The 13,501-nt window shown below is 35.4% G+C and overlaps 1 long non-coding RNA gene across 1 annotated transcript in view; it reads left to right on the top strand.

Annotated features, from left to right (window-relative positions):
- LOC138693490 (uncharacterized) overlaps window positions 1-13,501 on the top strand; it is a 440,794-nt gene that overhangs the window by 179,702 nt on the left and 247,591 nt on the right. The window lies entirely within an intron of this gene.

The following is a 13,501-nucleotide window of genomic DNA, read 5'->3' as shown; positions in this document are numbered from 1 at the left end:
TTATTACTACTCGACCAAGGCGAGTGGAACCGCGCATGACAAGCGTTACAAGTGGCAAGAAGGAAATACAAATAATTTAATGATTTATTACTACTCGACCAAGGCGAGTGGAACCGCGGGGGTAATGTGAACTATTGCGATGTGGTATTATGAACGCAGGAACAGTATCGCCACGGCTCCAGGCTGCAGGACACCACTGCCCTTGGTCGAATAATACTTATTTCCATATCGATAGGCCTATATTCCAAAAGCTCAATGCACTTCTGCGCTCTCTTGATAGAAGTAAGTGATGCTCTTCTGAGGTAGTCTTAACGTTCTTTTATCAGAGCAATATTATTCATAATACGATCAGTTTGTCTCTTGTGTTTGTTTTGTTTCTGTACACTTCACCTTTCATCCATGCGTAGAGGCAAAAATCGACAAAATTAAGGTCTGAGGATCTTGGTTATCAATGCAAGGTGGCCACTACGGTCGATCCATCGTTCAAGAATGTAGGATTTATATTGTGTCACCGGACGGCTAATACATACAGGGGCTCCGTCATTCTGGAAGAACATACCAATTCTTTTAGCCAAGGGAACTATAAAGAGCTCTTTCTCTGCACACAATATTATGACCAGTGCTGCCCTCAGATGATCTCATAAGAACAATTTGGTCTAGCCTGGTTGAGACTGGGGATTTCGAGATTAAGAAATAATAGTGGTAATGTACCCCAAGGCACGTACTCATTATGTGGACATAGAGAAGATGACATTCATATTGTTTTTGAACGTCAATACACAAAATAAATACGGATGAAATGTATAAATGAAAACTTCCTACAAACGAATAAAGAAATACTGTAGCTATAAGAAAACTTATGAATAATAATAACGTAAAGTTACAAAGGCAAACAGGTCTATTTTTTTTTGGCCAAAAAAATTAGAATGGAAAGAATAAATGAAATAGCTAGAATTGAATGAGAAAAAATTGAATAATAAAAAAGGTTTAGTTTTTTAATAGTACTATCAATAAACAAAATAAAACATATATGTTCAAAAGTTTTAAATATATTAGAATAATGGAAGATTTATATATGATAGCTGCACATTGCAGATTGAAACATGAAGTACATCTTAGCCAAGTGAGCAAAGACTAATTGTAACAACATACTAAAATGAGTTGAGTCTTGCACAAAACTAGACGCAAGTGCAAGATAAAACATTTACATTAAATAGTTAAGTTTAGAAATTATATTGAATATTGTATATCTATATGTAAATTATAAAGAATGTAATGTAAGGTTTCAATGATTTTATATATATATATATATATATATATATATATATATATATATATATATATATATATATTTTGTCTGTGAACTACAATAAATATCATATCATATATTTCTTTGTACGTAGTTATTTGTTGTTTCTTTACACCATTATTTGTAAGGCTGATCATGCGTAACATTCTAACAGCTGTATCGATATCCATTGAAAGTTGGACACATTTCTAGGAACTTTTCTATTCGAAATAGTCCATACCACCACCCACTAAAATATTCTATATTCCTCTCCATCACTCTGTATGAATATGCGAAGTTTACTATAAGGACCCCATTCTTCACTGAAAGATGGTACAGCCCAGTAGTTTCCCGATAATGATAATACATTATGGATAACTTAAGGAATGACGGAAGGGGAAACGAATGTGAACAGAGAATATATTTCCAACACATTACTCACAAAACGTTCCATTTTCATTCGCTGTAACTTAAACATTTCTCGTTATACAGTATGTAATTAACTTATTTTCGCGGAATTTACTGTACATATAACTGATTTGATCTAATATGAAAGGAATATAAATATTATATCATTAAATCCAGATATGTTTCTAATTTTATTAATTTGACGTTTGAATCCTGTTTGTTATTGTTTAATGAGCAAACAATATCTCGATTGTGACTTGTTAAACAAGTGAAAAGAGCCGTTGTTGCTCATGGCTGCTGAAACCCAACCCATTCTTGGCCGTGATGCATTTGATTTATTGGGCCGTGGAAAATGTAACCCATGGATACAAATGTTGACTAACTTCGTTTTCCAATATTTTGTGTCACATTTAATTTGCAGATAATTGAAATATCTTTTGTGAGTTTTGTAAACGTTATTTAAACAGTTTTGTGCGAGAAACCGCATCCCACTCGCCTGTAATTGAATTTGATAATTCATTTTGGAAGTAAATGTTTAAATTAGTAGCACTATTCCTTAATCTCATCACGGCATGAATGAACTCTTTGTGCCGCAACATGGCGAAATTAAGTTACTCAAGTTTTAATTGGACGGGAGCAAAACAGCAAGCTCGCTGCGGCGCACTGCCTACAGCGGCTCTTGCTACGTCATCGATAATCATTTTACATGAGTAGTAGGTAAATGTCGGGCACTTTAATTGAACATCAGACGCGGCACACGTGTTTCCAGGGAGGTACAAGCCTAGTCCTATGTACCACGCTTACTGCTGTCATGTAGGGACATCCCTGTGAGTTAAATCTAACAAAATTCCCCACACCATTGTGTAATGTTTCATAAGTTGTGACTGTCATCATTTTCAAATGTTAGTGCAATGTGCTTTCGCTATACGTTTGCTGAGCCTATTTCTATAGCTGACAAGCAAACATTCCGATGGGCGCAGATAAAAAAGTTAATTTTTTTCTTTCACCATGTTAATAATGTCAAAAGAAATGCTTATACAAATTTTGGCCACTCGACTGCAATTACAAGGGCTATAAAAATAAGCTCGCCAGGGGCCGTTAACGGAAAGAAAACAAAATTTCATTGGAAAAATGTATTGAAAGAGAGACAGCAATTGTTGAGCCATTTTCAACATATTCCCCACGGGAATTGAGACATTTATCATACCATGGGATCGACAGAGAGGTGCAGACGACTGTCAAACGCTGGTTCCGATCCCAGGCGGCTGACTCGACGACATAAGAATACAGCTCGATTCAGCGTTAATGGCCCCTGTCCTTGGTTGTTCGGCTAGTGAGCGAGCTGTGTGTTGCGTCATAAGAAAGAAATTTAATCACAAATGTGCATAGGAGTGGAAGGGAAAAGAGGAAGAGTGAAAATAATATCTATGCTCGAAGCTGAGGGACAGTCATGTCAAGAAAATATAAGTCATCATGACATTGTTTAGTCAACAGACGTAGTGGTTAGTAACGGGACGTGTGGAAGAATATTGTTTTTCAAGACATGATAAGAAGGAAGTGTTAGGTGTTATGACTGCGCGGCCTGACCTGTGTGACCCATCCAGCCAGTAGTGATGAGTAACTCGCTCTTAGTCCATCTACTTTTTGCAGGGGCCAAAATCCCTGAATCAAGCTGTACAAAAATTGATCCCATGGTGTGGCATATGGTTCAATTCCAAGGGGGATATGTTGAAAAACAGCGCAACGATTGCTGCAGCTGTTTCAATAAATCTTTCCATGCAATTGTATTTTTTTCTGTAAACGTCCCCAGGTAAAATCACTTTCTGGACGGCCTCGTAATTGCGGTTGAGTGACCAAAATTTGTATAACCACTTCTTTTGACATTATTAACATAGTGGAAGAAAACAATTTAACTTTCTTCTCTGTCTCCATCAAAATGTTTGCTTGTGAGCTGCGGGAAATTGCTAAACTAACTTGCGAGTGGGAGGGAGACAGCAAAGATGGGCGTGGCTAGTAGCACAGAGTACTAACAACAAGTGTAGGTACCTACAAAAAGTGTGCCGTTAAGACAATAAAAATTGTATGCATAAATCAGTAAATAAACATTGAAACTATCCGGCTTCTTGACATGAGGCTGACGAAAGGCTGTTTTTATGTGGATGGGACACCAACTCAGGCGCACAACCCCGAACCTGGAGAGCCAGGATATTCTTTCAACGTTTTCCTTCCCTTATCTAGTTTTGATCCCCCCTCAGGTATTTATTTTCCCCGTATCCTCCAAATCTGGTGAGCATTCCCCTATCTCTGCCACCTGGAGAGCAACTCCACACGGCACACACAATAATAAATCAGTGTGTAAGACCAGGGTGTGTATTATCGCCCACATTTATGTGTACAGAATCCTACACAGATGAAAAGAAGAAGCAGTATCTGAGATCAGAATTGTAAGGAATAATATTAACATTTTTGCATATGCAGACCACCTGATTATTGTAAATAATACAGAAGATGAACTGTAGAAGATAGTTCATACACTTGATTAAGTCAGATTGGGAAATTAATTTCAAAAACTCCTCATCGAAAAAGATCATGTCATTCCAGGGGAAGTACCCGGAAGAGAAAAATTATTTGAGAAAACCTTTTGAAAAAGTTCAAAATTTCAAATTTTCTGGTTCGTAATGTTTCCTAAAGCTGGGTGCAGATATAGAATGAAAATTAAATGGTTATAAGATTATTTATGGAACCATCCGGAAAACGTTAAGGTACCGGTAATAATACATGCAGATAACAACAAAATTAAAATTTTATAAAACTGTGGCGGCACCGGTTCTGTTATATGGTGGTGAATCCTGAACCATGACACAAACTATAGACGTATACAAGCTACAGAAATGCAATTCTTCGTATCTCTATTAGGGTATACAGAAATAAATCAATTCAAGATTCAAGGAAAAAAGTAACAAATGAAACACATTTGAAATAAATTTATTTAATTTTACCTGACAGTGTTAAGGCCTTGAGTCCTCCTTCACACAACTAGGTCTACAATTAATACAAATACATTAGTAGTAGTAATAATAGTAATAATAATAATATTACTAATAATAATAATAATAATAATAATAATAATAATAATAATAATAATAATGGATACATTGTGAACGACTATTGTTGAAACATATCTAATTTACCAGCTAATCTGAATACATCAGAAATGTAAATATAATTACTATAATTTATAAAACAAAATATGATTATTTAGATATTTAAATATCACTTTTTAACATACACTCAGGGACAAAAAAACCGGACACTTCTATATTTGCTTGTATTTTGTTGCCAATTATTTCAAAATGAAACAAAACCCATTTAAACAAAATAATGTTTCATTTAGCACCTTATACGACAACATTTGAAAAAAAAATCTCTGATGAGAAAATTTACAAAAAATTACAAAGGGCGTATAACTATGGCATCGTTTGGTCTAACTTTTTTTTTCATTTTATGGTGCCTTAAACATTAAAAACTCTTTTCAGTAACGGGTATTACTCCCTCTGGCTTGAATAACTGTATCCATACGTCTTGGCATGCTCTCAATTTGGTTAGCAATGTCTTCTTGAGGAATAAGTTCCCATTCTTTGCCAAGTGCTCGCCTCAACTCTTGTAACGATTCTGGTCTCGGACGTCTATTCTTAACACGCCGTCCCAGCATGTCCTACACATGTTCAATTGGGTTCATGTCTGGACTCCTTGCTGGCCATGGAAGAACATGGATTCCCACTTCTTGGAGATAATCTCACGACCGCATGGGCAATATGCGGCCGTGCATTATCATGCATTAAAACAAAATTATTGCCCACAAATTGGCCAAATGGCACAACATGATCAGCCAAACATTAATTTATATACCTATCAGCTGTTAGTCTTCCATTTTCAACAAAAACCAACTCTGTACGAGCATCCGTACACACTCCTGCCCAAACCATCACTCCACCACCTCCATACGGCACATTTTCGGAAATGCAACACTGTGAAAATCGTTCTCCCCTCCTTCTCCAAACTCTTTCACGTCCATTAGGTGAGCACAGATTGAAACGGGACTCATCGGTGAACAGAACACAGCTCCACTGTCCATTTCTCCAATCCCTGTGATCATTTGCAAAACGCAGTCGTTCAACTCGATGCATCCTGAGAAGTCTGGGACCAGTTGCCGGTCTACTTGATATCAGTCCACTTGCTTTCAACCTCCTTCTAACTGTTTTGGCCGAAATTGGGCGTCCATGCATGTTAACAAATTGCTGGGCTATACTAGTAGCTGGCAGGTTGCGCTCCCTAAGAACTCTCAACACCATATACCTGTCTTCATTTGGATTTGTAGCTCTTGGACGACCCGAACCTGGTCTTCTGGTATATTCTAGGGTCTCTCTATACCGTTTTATGGCATCATGGGTTGTGCTTCTAGCCATATTCATAACATTTGCAATGTAACGTACACTGCGTCCATCATCGTAAAGGGCTACAGCTCGAGCCACATCTTCAGGTCGCATCTTGTTTTAATACAAATGTTACAACCACACTTAAACTCAGAAAATATAAAAATAAAGAAATAACGAATGATAACGATAATGAAGCACAAAATGGTTGAGACAAAATTGTTATAGCTGAGACTCCGAAAGCAAAATTGGAATATTTGGTTGTAATGGCTTGTTTATAAAACAAAAAACAATCAACAATGTATACACGTCTCCATAACAACAGATGGCTACCATAATATTGTATGAGAAGATAATGTTTTGCAAAATACCAGCAAATATTAAAGTGTCCGGTTTTTTTGTCCCTGAGTGTATTAAGAGAAAATCAATTCAGTAAACTTATGTGAAAACAAACCTCAAATAACTAAATATTACTTATGACTTATTATGTTTAAGAGAGGATGTAGTTTACTATGTCTATTGAATTAGGTAATTTTGTATTTTAATTCTGAAAGACGATATCGTCCGACATGTTCTAATATCGGCAGGAATAATTTTTGAAATTCGAGAGATACAGTAGATGGAGAATGATTGAGAGTAACGGCATGCTCCGTGCTTAGGTAGAAGTACAGTATAATAGTTTATTCTGAGATCGGGTGCCATTATCCTGCTTAGTGAGAAAATTCTATGGATCTCTTCATAAAGTTACAAGTGCTCAGTATTACATTAGTATAAAAGTCCCGTTCTGCCCATTTTCGACTGGAACTTCCTCAAAATTTGCTTCTATTATATGAACTATTCTCTAAACAATTTTATATTACTTTATCGATTTGTACTTGTAATGATTATTATTATTATTATTTAGAGGTGTTTTAGACTGATCTGTAGGCCTATATTATTTTTATATAGGCTTATTACTCTGTGTATTTAACTCCAATCTGAAATAACAGTAAAACTGCAGATCAATTAGAAAAAAAATATATATATATATATTTAAGTTGTTAAACAGTTAATAATATAGCCTACTAAAGAAAGATAAGACCTCTATGTTCATATTTAATGGTTTCTATGTTCTACACATTAAAAAGTCTGTAATTAACACTTTTCCAGTATCATTTCATTAATACCAATTTATTTCAACGATTTTTTTAATTTGGTGACTGGGAATTTTTTCGAGGAATATTGTCGGAAATTTTCTCTGGGAATATTCCCAATGTTAAAGTTCCCAGGAATTTATCCATCGCTGATCTTTACACACACAAAGTGTTAGCCTGTGTGTAACAGTTTCAATAGGCCTAGTAGTTTAGTACTTAACGACTCTAACTGAAGGTGCTAGTCAGTTTCGAAATTAAACATGGCAAGAAGTGGTCGACAAATTGAGTATGGAATCTTCTCTCGGTACAGGGTTCCTTTAAATACCGCGAATCTATTACCGACCCTACAGAGCTTTATTTCCTTCATCGAAAGGACTATTTCTATATTCGTATTGTTGTAACATTATGACATTATTATATCAGTAGACAAACTTATTAACGATTTAATAAAAAAAACATGCCGGAGATTAATCTGTGTTCTTGTGCATCGAATTTTGGCTTTTGCAGTGTAGCCTACAGACATAATTAACATTATTTTCTGCTATAGGAATGATGACTGATAAATTGAAAAAAAAAACAGCACGACCATTTCCATCCCAGGAGTATTACCGTGCAATTACCAAACGACAAATATTGGCATACAACTGTAATTCCCAAGGGAAAGTGGAATAGTATATTACGATACAAAGTTCGGAAGTGCTTTTTTTTAAACAAAATCGAGGAAACGTTTTAAAAACGAGCAGAGCGAGTGGAAGCCTTCGGGCCCCTCCACCGTAAAAAAAAAAAAAAAATGTGTAAGCCTATTTGATTTTCCAGGAATATTTTAGTTTATTACTTTAATATGATGATGATGATGATGATAATGATAGTAGTAGTAGTGGTAGTAATAATAATAATAATAGGCTAATAATAATAATAATAATAATAATAATAATAATAATGTTCCTTTCTTAGTCTGTTAATCTTCCTCTTTTGCCGCTTTACATGCCACTGCGGGTAGGGGGATAGAATCACTGAATCACCACTAGACATCTCATAAGTGTAGGTCTCTCTGGTCATGTAATTAGCATAGTACAGCGTCACCGCAGAGACATCACAGGACAGTCACAAGACAAGCACCCAGTCTCGTGCACGGAAGACACATTTCTTTCACCGATCACGTCGGATATCGAACCTCGGACTACTTGGTCCATATAGCTAGACAGAACGGCGAATAATAATAATAATAATAATAATAATAATAATAATAATAATAATAATAATAATAGGCCCATTTCACAATTACATTCACAACTATTACTGAAACAGCAGAAGAATTACTGAAAAATATTTCTACACAAGTCTGCTATTTTAAAAAATAATAAATACATATTTGGCAAGTAAATTTAAAGCTATGAGATACCAAGACATAGTCATGTATTCCTATAGTGATGGCTGATATGTAGAAAATGCCTAATACTTCATATCTCTGAAAAAAAAAAAAGAACAACTATGGATTTAAAACTGTACATGGACATTGAAATGCTGTTATAATGTAAATAAAATATGACATTGCTTTAAAAAGGTCTGCCGTGAAAATTAATTGAAGCTGCTTTTATCCATATAGTATTAATATGGAAAAAAATATTTTGATTATAAAATTCATATATACAGCATATACTTAATCCTTTTGGAAGAGGGAAACAAATATGCGTAGGCTATATGGTATTAATGTTAACCCTAATCTTGTCAATGACGATGAGGATCTAAATGTAACCATGCTACCAGCGCAGCTCAGACGATAGCGGCCTGTTCTCCTAATTCGAAGTTGCACGCGAGCGTGGCTTCGAATCTTAGCTTGTGTGATTGCCTAACTGGAATTTTCCGAATTTCTTTCCCAATATGTAAAGCGAATATTAGATAATGCTATGACGAATCCTCGTCAATTTTTTTTCTTGCTATTCGTAAGTTCACCCTCGCAGTCGATACAGCGTCCTTAAGTAACGTTAAATTAAAAAATACAAACAATATTTACAACATAAAAACATTATTATTATTATTATTATTATTATTATTATTATTAATATTTTTTCCTCATGCCTTTTAACAGAGTATGTTTTTTACTGTGATGGGAGAGTTGGCCCCATGCACAAACCCCCCAACCTGGAGGATCATATAATTAGTATTGGGAATCCTACTCCTAGCACTGTTGTTTCCATCACAACTAATGAACCTGTTCTGCCTGGCCTGTTGGTCCGCGGGAGGTATTTCATATCCCTCCTACCACTCATATCTGAGAGGTAGGGGAACATGGGGCAGGACGGGGTAGTTAATGTTTGAATGCTTTTATTTGGTATCAAATAATGTAAATGTATGGGTTTTATGACATATATGCTTTTATTGCACTGTAAAGAAGTAAAAAAATATGCACTTCGAGTGAAATCCGGTCATTATAATCTTAAAATAAATTAGTTTTTCGAAATGTGTGTTTTGCCCCGTTCTGCCCCACGTATGGGGCAAAATGGGGTATCTTTTTTTTTGTAATAATTAAATGGCAAAAGTGACAAAAATTATACACTGAAAGTGTGAATACCACAACATTTTACAAGTTTACTTGAGAAAAAGTTATTCGCAAAATACGCAAATGTGCGTGGCATCCTCGTCTTCACTGTCTACTCCTGTGCAACAATTGTGAGCCCATTTCAGACATGATACGCATCTAGTTCAACCTTCTTCTGACAAACAACAGAACGAACAACCCGTTACAGGAGGTGAAATTTAATCAAATATAACGTGGGGTAGGACGGGATACTGCCCTGTTATGCTCCACTCCGTTTTGCCCCACAGTCACAATTTGTAAGTTATGAGGTATTGGCACGAAATTTGAGAAAGTTTCTGAATTAAAAGCCAGGTAAGCAGTCTATAATATGACATTAAAATAGATTATCTAAATAAATCTCATTTCTACTTACGTGTGACAAGAGAACACTTTAAAGTTGCAAATGAATGATACAATATGATGCAGCAACCGAATAACATACAACAGATGCAAGGAATGGCAGTAAGTGTTGTGTGATGATATATTTACATGAGTTGACGAAATTCTAAAAAAAATTCGGTAGATTGCACTACTTGTTGGGAAGATAGAGGCTATACCCCGTCCTGCCCCTTATTCCCCTACTTCCCAATCCGCCTCCTAGGAGTTACAGACTCCCAAAAGTACAAAACTTAGAAATTGAAGGCAAATAATTATAAGATATTACGACGAAATAGAATATTTTGGAGTGAAAGCAAATAAAAATGTAAATTATGACGAAATTAAACATAGGAATAATACAGGTAAATTTTCTGTATCAATTTTAAACGGTGTTATGTGGGACAAGAATATATAAACAACACACAAATGTGTAACACAATTGTTAAAACTATAACCCTTTATGGAGCAGAAATTTGACCATTTCAGGAACAAATAAAGCTAAATTACTGGCAATGAAAATGGATTGTTGGTGTCAAACTTTCAGAAACTCAAGAAGACAAAAAATTAGAAACGAAATTATTGGGCAAAAAATGGAAGTCAAACCTAAAATATTATTGATGACACCTCAACAAATCAGTTAAGATGGTATGGGCACGTCCAAAGGATGAATGGTGATTGACTTCCTAAAAGTGTATTCGTGTGGATGCCAGAAGGAAGAAGGAAGAGGGGAAAGACCAAGAACTACTTGGCGAGATGGAATAACAAGTAATTTGAAGGATCTATTCGCAACAGAGAAGGATATGGAAGGGTATTGAAACTCCGAGATATATATTTAATAATAATAATAATGATAATAATAATAATAATAATAATAGACTAATAATAATAGACTAATAATAATAATAATAGTAATAATAATAATATTGTTGTTAAGTTTATTTATAAACGCTTTAACATCTATGGTCTTCTCGCGTGTTTAGGATATGCAGTTAGGGCCTACAACAGTAGGCAGTTACTATTGTTGAGTTACTGTTTCTGTCGTGTGTTGTAGATGACTTGTGTTCACGTAACTGATTTTAAATTTTGATTAATGTTTATAATATTAATGATTGAGGCGGTAATGAATATGGTATGAAAATGTCCAATCCCGCATTTGCCTTTTGTAACTTAGGAAAGCCATGAAACAATCCCAGTCATATTGATTGGCCACGGGGTTTGAACCAGGAACCTCCCGAATGTGAGTCTCTAATGTTACTCTCTGAGCCAGTTCGCTCGGCATTATTATTGTCATTATTGTTATTATTATTATTATTATTATTATAATTATTATTACTATTATTGTTGTTATTATTTAGCTACCGGCGTAGCTCTGGCGGTAGCACGTTTGCCTGCTGATCCAGAGTTGTATTAGGGTGTGGGTTCGATTCCCGCTTGGTCTGATTATCTGGTTGTTTTTTTGTCCGAGGATTTTTCCCTGAACCGAATGTAAGGCAATCTATGGCAATTCTTCGGCCTCATCTTGCCAAATACCACCTCGTAATCACCAATTCCATGGACACTAAATAACCGAGTAGTTGATACAGTGTTGTTAAATAACAAAATAAAAAAAATAATATTTTTAATCACAGAAAACCTGGTACAATGCTCACTAACGTCACTCATGAAAAGTTAGTAACATGTTTCTCCTAGACTGAATCTGATAAATACGAAGCGTCCGACTCGAGTTTTGGCCGATAAGGTGCATGCATGTGTGACGAACGACGCGCGGCATTCACAGTAACAATTTCTATCTGTAACCGCCCATGGCGTGACAATTTCATTCTTTAACTTCTCGCGTATTTCAACAAATACAACATTGATTATTGATAGCAAGCACACAATTATATTTTTATTTGCTAATGAGTATTAATCTACATAGCTTCAGTCTTAAAAGCTTAGTAGCCGTATTGACTGAGGTTTTGGAAACGATAACGCCCTGTTAAACATGACGTAGAGATTTCTTTGGAAAACATTTCAGTATTTCACCAATTTCTATAGATTTCTAGAACACTTCATATTAACGTAGGAATTCTAGAGTTTAGAGATTCTGTTTTCCGTAATCCAAGGACAATATTGTGGACTGGACAAGGAAAACGGTATATGTGCCAAAATGACAAAGTGTGGTAAAACACAAAGAAAACTATATACTTGCAATTATCATTCAATTTTTTCAACATAAAGTGTCTCAATATCCAATAAAGTTTCCTGCAAACATATTGAGCTGTGAAACAACCCATTACTGACAATATTATGTAGTGTAACTGGCTCCCACATTATCAAAGTCCGACAACGATATAAGTGGCATGTATAATTTCCTTAAAACGGTACAAACAGTCGAATGATCTGTGAATATTAAAAGATATAACACTAACAATTTGATTTGTAAGCATGAGAAACTGTTCGTTTTTGTTACTGGCACAGGTCCTTATAAAAACCATTGTACCAGTGTCCATGAAATCTAGCATTGTCAGAAGGTCTGCCTTTAAAGAATTCTTAGGAGTCAGTATATCAAACTTCTCCAGATTTGTAATAGAGTGCAGTATTCGTCCTCTTCTTAAAACCTGACATGTGGCTTCAACTGTTCAGAATCACTCAAGTTATTCCTGTTAAGGACCAATGTTGGATGATCACGAGCAACGAATCCATGATACTTGAGTAATGCGCAATTTTAAAGTAATTAGAGCCCTATCAGCTTTTGAAGTCACATTCAAGAAGTCTTCAGATTTCATTGAAATAACTTTGAATGTTTTTTTAATTCTGGCCGACCTTACAATGTCCTGCATCTCATCAGGAACCATGGCTTTACAAACCCTCTCCCTTAGCAGTTGTGTATGGCTTCCCTTTTTGCCATAGTTTCCTATTTTCTACACACTTCTTTGCCTTAGATACTTTTATAGTTAGTGGCCTGTCATTATCCATGACAAATGCTACAAAACCGCTACATTCACTGCAGATCAACACAGCGAGTAACCCTCCACAGAACATACACTAGGTGGCACATCGTTCACCAGGACTATACTACGGGACTTATATCAAGTGCCGTCTAGAATGCACTCGTTTGGAAGGATGTTTGGCACATATATCCATTAGGGCTACTATGACATTGGTACTGCTACATATATCAAAACAAAATTTGACCTCGGAGACACTTGTACCATTTTCCATGTCTCCTTCTCAATAATGATGATGATAATAATAATAATAATAATAATAATAATAATAATAATCATTATTATTATTATTA

Source organism: Periplaneta americana, chromosome 17, assembly GCF_040183065.1.
Source record: "Periplaneta americana isolate PAMFEO1 chromosome 17, P.americana_PAMFEO1_priV1, whole genome shotgun sequence".
Lineage (NCBI taxonomy): Eukaryota > Metazoa > Arthropoda > Insecta > Blattodea > Blattidae > Periplaneta > Periplaneta americana.
This window is presented reverse-complemented; position numbering and strand designations above follow the sequence as displayed.